The 11975-nt window shown below is 38.1% G+C and overlaps 1 pseudogene; it reads left to right on the plus strand.

Annotated features, from left to right (window-relative positions):
• The first annotated feature begins 1839 nt into the window (after positions 1-1839).
• LOC139114962 (TNF receptor-associated factor 2-like) lies at positions 1840-11266 on the plus strand (annotated as a pseudogene).
• The last annotated feature ends 709 nt before the right edge of the window (positions 11267-11975 follow it).

Below are 11975 nucleotides of genomic sequence, written 5' to 3' on the forward strand. Positions count from 1 at the left end.
TATATATATATATAATATATATATATTATATATATATGCGATGACGTCAAACAGAGAAAAATACCATGGGATTATATATTTATCACATGAACAGTCTTCTTATTGTTCTTTTGACGTAGATGGATCAAAATTATCGTAACAAATTGCATGAATTTCGTCGCGATTTGTGTTTACTAACGCGGATTACTTTCATTTAAAGAGTAAAGCGGCCCGTCACCCAGAAGATACTTTCATTCATAAATCCCATCAAGCTGAAATTTGCTACATCAAATGGTATCTCCCCCAACCAGACATACGGTTTCGGTCACGTGAACGTGTCAATCATTGTCTCGCGCTGTACCGATGTTAAGGTAAGTTGGCCATCGGCAGACTAGCTTTCACCGTGCTAGCGACGGATAGCCATAGTATTCAGAGTTACTTAGAGTATTTGCAAATCGATTTATGAAAGGGTTAAGTAAATGCAACACGATCGAAACAGTAATTCCATTCTCAGATATGCCGTGGCTTCCAAAATATCACACAAGTTTAAGACATTGGCGAGCGCGAAAGATTCCGTTCGATGTCGGGATTCGATGACACACTCATTGCATGTTTGTGCCCACAACGTTGCCGTCACCGGTCTCTGCCGGTGGTGTCAACTCGTCAATCCCGATCTCGGTCCTCAATGTTTTCGTCTTACGGACTTTGATGTTTGCAGTGACACATATCTCGCCCGTGGATACATACTGATTTTGTTACTTGACGGAAACTCTGTTTTGAGTGTCAACTTTCGAAGTATATGGGATTCCACAGCGCTGCACACAGTTGACAGCTTATGTCTTCGCTACAGCCTTATTTCCGCGCTGCAAGTTTGATTCCGAGCGAGAATTTACGGAGTTTTTGTGCGATTAAGGAAATTGATCGTTGTTAGTCGAATGACTTTATGCTTGTGCCTCCTATGTCGCTTTCCCGAAGATTAGGCCTATACTGTCCTCATTTATTCAGTTTAACTTACGTTTAGATTTCAGGTTTATCGCCAACCGGGATCGCCAGGTACGACGTCCACATTGAGCCTACACGGCTCGACTGGAGCCGCGACGTTACTAAGCCATTCAAATAAAACGATCGTCGGTATCTCCATTCGATTCTCGGGAAAAGCTAAAGTTTTAGCGATTTGAAATTTCGTTGGACAAATATGCCTTCTATGTTTCCATGTCTGGATTTATCGGGTCATCTTTTGTAAAAATAATGTGCGAGCTAGCACGGCATTGATCACAACAAATCTGTTTGTGTCGCGACGCCTCAGCAACTATGAACGAGAAAAGTTCAGGTTCAGTGATGACGTACAACAGGGGTAATTCGGATTAATAAATGAAAGAAAAATATACATAAGGAATAATCTGAAAAAGAAAGTGTTGGAGAAAAGAAAAACATTTCATTATTATTAAAAGATTAGAATACCCTCTTATTTAGCTATTGCAAGTATGCGATCAGCCGCCTTTGCCCACTTATCGTAAAGTGAATTTAACTGACCTTTAAACATAACTACAAAGTACACACCTAGTACATCTGTTTAGCTTTGCATGTACATATCCCCGTTCTATTTCGGGTAAAAGACAGCAGGTAAAGACTTTGTGGAAGGTTTTGCGTCTCCTTTCCTATGCCGAGCGGTCAATATGTTTGTGCTGTGTTCGAACGTTTGGGCCAATCGTCATAAAACAGTGACAAAAAGACGATCCTCGGCGCATAAGCAGCTGTACGTCCTCGAGACACCTGGCAGCCTTCATCATAATGGCGCGAGGTCGTTGCACTAGTGATTCACTCTTAATATGACGTCAGTATCGTGACGTCAGTGACTCACCCTGTTTATTATGAGCGGCGTTACCGTAGCTACATTTCCGGTCAACCAGTCACTGTAACACCATATGTTAGAAGCTGCCTTTCGGAGCAACGGTGAACACTGAACAAAGCGATAGGGATAACATTGGCTCGGTAAGTACATGCACTTGTCCGGCACGTTCTATAAATAAGCATGTAGATAAAATGAAGTAAGACCACAGTTTTTTAGCGATCGTTAGCTCCACCTATTAAGTAGATAGATGTACAAACGAAGCATAGCTCCTTGGCGTTTTCTGATGAAAAGCAGACATTAAATTTAAGAACTGTCATGGGATGATCCTTCAGAGTTGGGAGATACAGTAAGTTACTAGAGATGTGATGAAGATTTTAGCTGAATTATTGTGAAACCACTGAGAGCGTATACGTAACTGTAACATCATTAGTTATGCCAATATCAAATGTCAGGCTTCATTGGCTTGGCTTTATCATTATTATCAATAAATTAAGACAACACATTGAAAATACTTAAATATGAATGGCCCCTTTGGTATTCGTATTACAGCGTTACTCACATGTCTGGATACTCAAAATCAATCTTTAGTCAGGGGGTGCAATCAAAGTTCCTCTGTACCCGATGTTCTAAAGTCTTGCGGAATCCCGTTCAAACGTTCTGTGGTCACAGATATTGCCGGGGATGTTTAGAAGAACACATTAAAAGGTAAGATATCGAAACCACGCAATCACAGATCTTTTCAGCATGTTGCTGGTGTTACTGCAGAAATCAAACAACAGAGACACACAATTAGCTTACCACACATGATGCTGTATATTTTTTCCGTAATGGAAAAGTTGTAGCTTCTATACGAAAACCTGAGAGAAAACATTTGCCCTTTTATGATCAAAGGCCGGGGACCTGATCCCCGGAATCAAGTTTGTTCTAGTCTGTAAGAGTATTATGGCGGGTCATAGCCTTTTGTTTCAATTGAAATCATAATCTAGTAAGTAAATTCCTTGCAAGACAATCTGACACCGACACAGGCCTTTAAAAGTGCTACTCATTTGTTCTTGTCCACATCCCCTGCATAAACACTCAGCTTTCTTATCTACGTATCTCAGTAATTTGTGAAAATCAAGGATTAGTTGACGTAAAGAAGTACCACAGCATGTTAATATTTTATCGACGGACACAATATTTGATAGATCTCTGATTCTGTTAATGAATTAATCCTGCACAAGTCTAATGTTGAAATATTAACCCAAATGATAAAATTAGTTAACCCAATGTATAATGAATACAGGCCTGCTTCATGGTGGAGTATGATTACTTTGATACCTAAACTGGAGAAATACGAGGCCATAAAATCAGCTCTTCTACGTAAAAGGACGATGTAAATAAATTAAGAACGCCAACCGAGTTCTTAGAATGAAATAAACACAATTTTGTGATTTGTTTTTAAATGACTAATCTATCTTTAGACTCTCTAGTGTTTTAGTACCAGAATAGGCATCAACATGTGTGTGCGTGATTGCCGCATTTATGAGAAATATGTTGGTGTTTGCGTGTGAGAAGTGAGTCAAAACAAACAGGAGTGAACAGAAATAGGTTGAAAAAAGCAGATATATATAAATTAAATGCGAGTATTGAGCGCACAGTAGTAAGGGATAAATTCTTATGTATGAGAAAGCTCAATTAAGACGGTTGATTGTATACAAACTAATTTCGTTCCACCTTTTAGCAATTTGAAAATAAGGGTGAGCTTCAAACATGGCTATATTTCAAAGAGCATCAGCCTACCTGTAGTGTACAATTAATACTTCAACAGTAAATAGTTCTGTACTTATCTGTTTTGAATCTGATGCTTCATTTCTCTGTTATGCATCATTCAAATGGCTAGTCCACAATACTGTAAAGACCGATTTCTCTGAATCCTTAAGATTCCTTAGGTAGATTAGTTACGTTATGTGTTTAGCCACCTTTCTCATCACGCACAGAGGAATGAAAAGCAACAATATCTCGCAGACGGGAAGGCCTAAAAACATGCATCATGATACATTATTATTATTATTATTATTATTATTATTATTATTATTATTATTATTATTATTATTATTATTAATTTTGCAATGATGCTTATTTCCTTCTTACAGTAGTGATCACGTCACGTGTGAAGCTTGCCTTGAGGAAGATAACAAAGAATCAATACTGAGTATTCAAGAGGTAAAACCATGGGAAAAGCGTTATATGATATTTTAGATAATATTTGTACCGAATGTTACCACCTTACTAGGTAGAATGACATTTTTCAGCAATGATAGTCATTTACAGACTGTGTTATTTGATACAAGTGAGATTAATGGTAGCTTAACTTAGTTCTTGATCACTATGAGAGTTGATCCAGTTACTTCGGAACTGAAATTGAATTATTCGTCGGCACTATCTGTGTCAATTGCGTAGATAAGGGAGCCGGTTGTAATTAACAAGCAAATAGAGATATATAACTTCTTAGGCCGATGCTGCTTGAAAACACAAAGCTCAAGTAGCCTGTGTACTCGATTAGTTAACATGTCAAGTAGCAAGTTAAATATTGATATATCTGTGGCTCACCCTTCGGTACAAGCCATAAGTTAGGATACGGCACATCTTTTTGTCAGTACGAGTACATTCTTTGGTGCCTCATATCTATTTTCTCTTGCAATATATTGTAGTCACACAATGACAGAGCCATACTTAGAGAACTCAACGGTTGTAAGGTATGTTGCCCGAATGAAGGCTGTGTATGGAATGGATTCTATAAGGAATATGACGAGGTAAGGTTTTCTGCTCGGAATTCTTTCGGGATATTAAAGTTATGCAATTTTTCCAGTTAACTTTGTATAGTAACTTAGTAAAAACATGTAAATCTTTTATTACAAGGAACATGAATCCAGCTGTTTATTTGCCATTATTGGATGCATTCACTCAGAATGTGGTATTTCATTGCGTCGAGAAAACCTAGCTGAGCACCTAGACAAGGAATGTCAAATGAGACGAATAAAATGTCAATTCTGCAGCGAAGAAGTGACATACAAAGAACTGAAGGTTGGACGTAATCTTGCTTGCGTTTTTTCTTGTTGGTGATTTAATTTAATTTTGACAGGTGGAGATAATTTTTGAAGGATACATGTTTTCAGGGTGATAGTGCAAATAACTTGATCATTTGTTGATACCTGTATTTCTTGTAGTATCCGGGTAATATTTTCTCATTTCTAGCAATATCTTATGCAAGCATCATTCTTAATTTTAAGGCTCACCAGAACCGATGTCCGAAGCGCCCGATCACCTGTCAATATTGCAGAGAAGATATTTCGGGAGAGAAGGTAGGAAAGGCTGATTATATATTTCATGGACATCAGAGTAAGACCTCAGTAGTGCCTGCATGATATACATGCATGCCGTGTACAACATTGCAAAACATGATCACTTTGATTTCTTAGCACGTTCCAAAAACTTCTTTGGACATCACAAAAATATCATAGCACAGCTGCTTATTCTAAAAATATCATGCCGTCATTGTCACTTGACATTAAGATTTATAGTTCTTGACTATGCTTCATGATCATGGGGATCTAGCCTCGCAGTTTTGACTGTGATGTCTTCCCTACGTGACTAAGTGCCGTACGCAGTAGGGCTTGGATCTGATCGAGAATCTACACTGAATTGACTCAATGCCACTTGAAATGATTATTACTCATAAATTTGTCACCTTTATGGAAACATAAACAATTGTTAAGAACTGTGACCTAAAATCATCAATAGTTCTCAAAACATAGTTATATAACTTACACAAAAACAAAATTTTGAAATACTTGTTGTAAACATTTTGAAGGCTCCATAATATACACATCAATTTCTTAATGCGTGATTCTCATTCTCTTTATGAACACTGATGCTGCCGACCCAATTGACCCATATCAGTTCACATATAGAGTACGTTTGAATTCAAACTTTATGGCTTGTTGTCACTCCTTCCCCTGTCACTTCATCCAATACTGGTTAATCCTAAAACTGCTCCGTAAAAGTCATAATCATCCAAAAACTCTTGAAACTTTGTCCCAACCATCTGCCGAAAATTAAGCCAAACTTTACCGTGGTCCACAAAGCTGTATACGATCGGCAATTAATCATGACACAGAATTCAACATCTAAATCCCATTCAAAAACACACAATCTTTTGACAAGCACTGTTGGTCTCGATTTAACATTTCGAGCAGGGTACGCGATGTATACAGGTCTCTGAGAGATCGACAAAAGCGAGAAATCGTAAATTAAAAGTTTATAAAGGCTACTCGAATCGCTAACCCTAATAAAGCTGCATTTCCCCGGCATTTTACCAGAAAGCACATCTTCATTAATTTTGAGTGATGAAACTAACCTCCTGAGCGTACTTTCCTCGTTGATTAGAGAGGTTAAGATTTCATCCGTAGCGAGAACGTGACGTAGAGTGGCTACGCGTTCCGTACGCGTAACGTTCTGCACAGATTCGGATTAAGACTTGACCGGCCCCGTCGCTTTGCTTTCCACGGCAGCAGTAACTGACAAGCCGAGCAAGGTTCACATGTCTGTGTTCACCTAACGATCAGCGTAACAGCCTATCACTAATGCGACAGTCTACTGAAGTTTATACATTCATTGCGCCGTGTTTTGATTTTTATATGCCCATAGACTTGAAGCAAGTCTAGATTAAGACATTCGTACGTACCGACTCACATAGTCGCATTGTCTAAAGGATTCTGCTCTGATATCAGGTTAATAGAACACAGAGATAAAAAATTGAAAATACTGAAATTTTACTTTGTGTTAGAAAAACCGTGTAAAGCCACGGAGGTAAAACAAATGACAATGTTATAATAATTTCAGTCTAGACTGAATGTTATCGGCAGTGCAGTGTGGCGACGTCTGCCGCGCATGTGCCGTTGTCTGCGAGTGCACTGCACGAGGTACTTTTTCCTCTTTGTTACCGAAAATATCTCAAAATCAGACGGCGAGCGATAAAACCAAGAGCAACAATACAAAACGAAAGGAATGTCAGTTTTGAATATCAAGTCCATGGCGAAGCGAACGTAAAAATCGCCCTCGGAAAAGGTACGAGAAAAGTGGCAGTTTCACGTAGAAAACGACTGCCAAACGACAAGAGAACGTTTGACATAATCAGAACATGATGAGAGCGCGCAGAAAGCGATGACGTATCCGTTCTCGTTCCGTTCCCGTATGAAATCTTAACCTCTCTATTGTCGCAGAAGTGTTTTAAGATAAACTTTTTTTATATAATAGGTTCACTTAGGCTGTCGCCATTATTTACGGCCTGGGGGAGTCACAGGAATTTCCCCGGAAACTCCTGATCGAGTAACCTCTACCAACCATGATGAATTGAGTAACCTCCCTCTCTAACTCAGTGATTTTGACTGATCCCCCTAACTTATGAAAGTGAAATACAAATACATGTATTTGTAAAATTTACAAAATATAGCAATAGTAAATACCTTTCAAATCCTGATGTACCCTGCTAGAATATCATCGGTTATCTCATGACTGTTGAAAAAGGTGAAACCAACAAAATTGAATTCAAAGTGACAGAAATACAGAAAAGCTCACGCTATAACCAATCCAACAATATAGTGTCGGTGAATTTGGATGGGTATCATGACAGGGTTTTCACTAGGATATCTGGTCAGAATTTTAAAGTACAGGGGGAAGAGGATCAGGTGGAAAGTGTCAGAGGGGGATATTGCCTATCTTGCATGGACAATTTAGAGAAATTGAAGTGTGCAATGGTGCAGTCTGGTGCTGTATGAGAGTGTTTTTAATTTCCTTTTTTACTAAGTAAAACTGTTAGAATACGCCAAGTGGGAGAGCACGAGAGCGATCCTCATCTCGTATCGAAAATTTTGATGAATTGATGTGTGCAATGGTGCAGTCTGAGAGGTTTTTCAATTTATTTCGTATTCGGTAAAAATGTTTGAGAATGACATTGGGCACCGATATATTTATTACATTTTTGCATGATCAGTGTTTGAGTCACAATATTCAACTACCAAACAATGACAATATATTTTGTAAAAAAGTTCTCAGTTTGCCAGATATTGAGGACCATGAATATGCAGGAATGAAAATATGTGACCTTCTTGTGTCATATTTCCTGCTGCTAGCTTCTAATTAAAAGCCTGAATATGGTATGGTTAAATGTCAAAATGGCTATTCAATTGAAGTGAATTAAAATATATATTTCTGTGATAATAAAGGATGAACTCAAAACTGTTCAGTTTTTTCAAAGATCCTGTGAAAAATTTGAGAAATTTATGTATGCAATGGCGCAGTCTGGTGCAATATGAGTGGTGTTTTCAATTTGTTTTTTTTCCAGTAAAACTTTTAGAACACACCAAGGGGAGAGCACGAGACGGGGTGTCCAACTATCGCATTGAACATGTTGAGAAATTGATGTGTGCAATGGTGCAATCTGAGAGGTGTTTCATTTTATTTCGCACAAAAAATTGAGTAATCCCCTTCTTCCTCTCCACATTTTGCAACCCCTTAAAGTTTTCAATTTTTAAGTGACCCCCTCACATTCTTCCGACACGCCAAGTCCCTTAGGGGTCAAATATCTTAGAATTTCCTAAAATGAAAATGCAATAAATGAAACTTAAATACAAGTTCCGTCTTCACAACAAAACATGACCGATTCCAGAAAAATATCATAATTGAGTTGACCGTACTGACTTGATGAAACAAGTTAGTACGAGATTAGCAATTACACCATCACTTCACGTCTATGAAACTACTGCAGTAATATTTAACTACTATTTGACTGCACTCCCCGTCAGCCAACCAGCTGAGAACTTCTACACTTTGTGAAGTTTTTAATAGATTACACCATACATGTAAGATACAGAAGGTTTCAATTCGGTGCCACAACTTCGTATGTGAGACAGACACATTGTATGAACATTATAAACGATTAGCTTAGGCATATTACTGCATATTTCAAAGTCACCAACTCGTTGGTTAGTGATAGTAAACCATCATGAGGCATCTATGTCTGAGTCGATAGCTTAACAGTTGATTTCCCTTGATCTACAATGTTGCTGCTTTGCAGAACTGTAAGTCAGCTATTAAACACAGACACCTATTCGAAAGAACTGTATTTTCTTCCAACTCCTGGTAATATTATGAAGGCCTGAAGGACAGGAACACAGAGGGATCAGGAGTACAGCACTTTCGACAAATTTTGTCTACAGATGGGCGGGCGGATGAACGGACGAAACAAATGGACAGACTGACGGACCGCACTGAGGACAGACAGTCAGACAGACAGATAATAGAGACTGACAGAGTGATGACGTTTACCTCATTGTTTGCATAGGTCCAGGGGGCGATAAAGCTTGAGATGGTCATAACTGGTTTTGAAAGGCAAAATCATTAACAGATGTGTTTGCAACTCGAGATTCTTAAGATGGCAGAATATCATGTCGATGCATATCTTGTCTCTTCTCAAAGAGTTTAATAAGTCTGATAGCCTTGGATTTTAGGATCAGGATGTATTTATGTCGATTTCTCAACTGCGCAAAATACTTTCATGATTTTACAAAGCGCCTCTCTGTTTTAAAACAGATGGCCGGTCATCTTGATATCCAGAACGGAGACTGTAAGAAGAAACCAGTACCGTGCAACTTTAGGGATGTTGGCTGTAATGAAATGGTAAGGCATAACTTACATAAGCTTCGATTATCTGCAACTCTTCTTCTCATCTACATTTTCTGCTTTATGATCGGTGACGTGTCTGCGGTGTTTTGTAGTTGCATGTTTTTGAACGAAGTTAAACGTGCTTTGTTGGATTCAGTTGCGTCTTTTTTCATTAATGCAGTGACAATAAAAGCACCTCCCATAATTACGTACACGTACATTATTTAAGCCTTAACTTCGTAAAAACAGTATAATATTTATGCTGATACACGAACATTTCCTGACATAGTTAAACTTAAGTTTCAAACCGCCTTCTACCTAAGTGAATGTACATCGAGATATTTTAATTAAAGTTCCAAAAATTAGCGAGCGCTGTAACCAAAATGATATAAATGCATTCCGAGTTGTACGAGGGCGTTTAGGAAATCTACTACTGTGTCACTGTTTTCAGAGTACGATAGTATATTGCATTCTCAACCATCCTTCAAATTTATATGAATTATTTAGTCATGAATGAGGACAGTATTTTATTTGAGACTGAAAATGACCTAAAAATATGGCCTCGGCGTATTTTCTTCTTTCTAAGATCGAGAAGGACAAAATGAAAGACCATGGGAAAAAGTTCATCGGAGAACACATACTTATGTTGCTGAATTCAATAACACCTTACCTAGCAATGGTAAGAAACATGACTGAAAATGATGGTGTAATCCAACAGTTGAAACAAACTATCGCTGAACAACAGACAAGGATCGAAAACCTTAGATCTGCGACAGGAAAGTTGGAAGGGATGGTGAAACAGATCATGGAAGAAATGGACGGGGGAGTTGCTTTCAGAAACGGTATGTCGGAGGGAAATTTACAATTAGCCCTGGACGAGTATTCACAGTCATTTGAGAGTTTAAATCAGGAGCAAACAATTCTGAAGACTAAGATAACCACTACGGAGAGGGTTGTAGCTGTTTTGAATAATGAAATAGAACGCAAGACAGAAGCAATTCAACAAATAAAGTATGAAAGAGTTAAGGATAGGGAGCTAATTGAAGGTTTAGAACGTAAAGTTAAAGCGCAGGATAAAATTATTGCCGTTAAAGATGTAGCTCTTGCAGAGCAGCATCTGAGGATTCAGTCACTAGAAATGGCGTCATACGATGGCGTACTTTTGTGGAAAATTTCTGATTTTGAAAGGAAACGGCATGATGCTATATCCGGCAAAACTTTGTCACTATATTCTCCCTGTTTTTACACAAGTCGCCATGGTTACAAAATGTGCGCCCGAATTTATCTGAATGGAGATGGAATGGGGAAAGGTAATCACGTGTCTGTATTTTTCACAATGATGAAGGGACCCTTTGACGCCCTCTTGAGGTGGCCATTCCGTCAAAAGGTCACCTTGATGTGGGTTGATCAAAATGATAGAGAACACGTGATAGACGCTTTCCGACCAGATCCAACATCATCTTCATTTAAACGACCAACACAAGACATGAACATTGCTAGTGGCTGTCCTTTATTTATGCCATTTCTCAACTTTACAGTCCAAGACATGCTTATGTGAAAGATGACGTGGCTTTCCTAAAAGTAATCGTCGATACAAGTGATCTTATTTGAGATTGATTTGAGAGAGAAATTGCCTCAGTTATGGTTTATTTTCTATAAAATCTAATCACTACGACATGCTGGCCATAAACGTATTTGTATATTTTATGAATGACTGTAATTTCGATAAAATTTTAATTGCTTTCACTTAATAGGATTTGAGTAAGGGGTTCAATGCCATGGTAAGTTTTGTTGGTTGTACCGATTTTATCAAGAAATTTTATTTCAAACATTAATTATGCAGCATTTAGCAACATAGGGACAACTGGCAATATATCATCTAGAAAACGTGCACAGTATATCGTAACACAATTTTGTATACAATCGATCCGACATTGTTTAAAATGTTTCGGAACAAGTTTCGCTCCCTTCTGAATAATGAATTCTCTGCAATCAACGGAGCCCTTGATCCTTATAGAGTACATATTTTCCTAAAGCTTAGATATTGCCAAATTACTGTTGTGTTTATCATGTTATAATTGTTTGAATAAGGAGTACGTGACAATCAATGTGACTAACTTCTAAGCAAATCAGTCTTTTATCTTCCTCTTTACAAACGGTACCGATAATCGACAGCGTAATGAACTTGATCAGAGTGTCTGAGAGTGTTGCTTATTAACTCTTCTATTTTAAGGCTTTCAGCTAGTATTTGAAATGTGGTTACGACCTCGATGTTTGCATAGAATCCACAGTTTTGAGAGCCAATACTTGTCGGAGAGACCTAACTTGAGGTCCAATACTTGTCCCGGAGACGTAACTTACATATTGTAATGGAATTTATGAATGACATACCAAATAAGCCCTTAAGTAGTAATTTTCAAGATCACACAAAGTAATTTGC

This window comes from Ptychodera flava, chromosome 16 (assembly GCF_041260155.1).
Source record: "Ptychodera flava strain L36383 chromosome 16, AS_Pfla_20210202, whole genome shotgun sequence".
In the NCBI taxonomy this organism is placed as follows: Eukaryota; Metazoa; Hemichordata; class Enteropneusta; family Ptychoderidae; genus Ptychodera; species Ptychodera flava.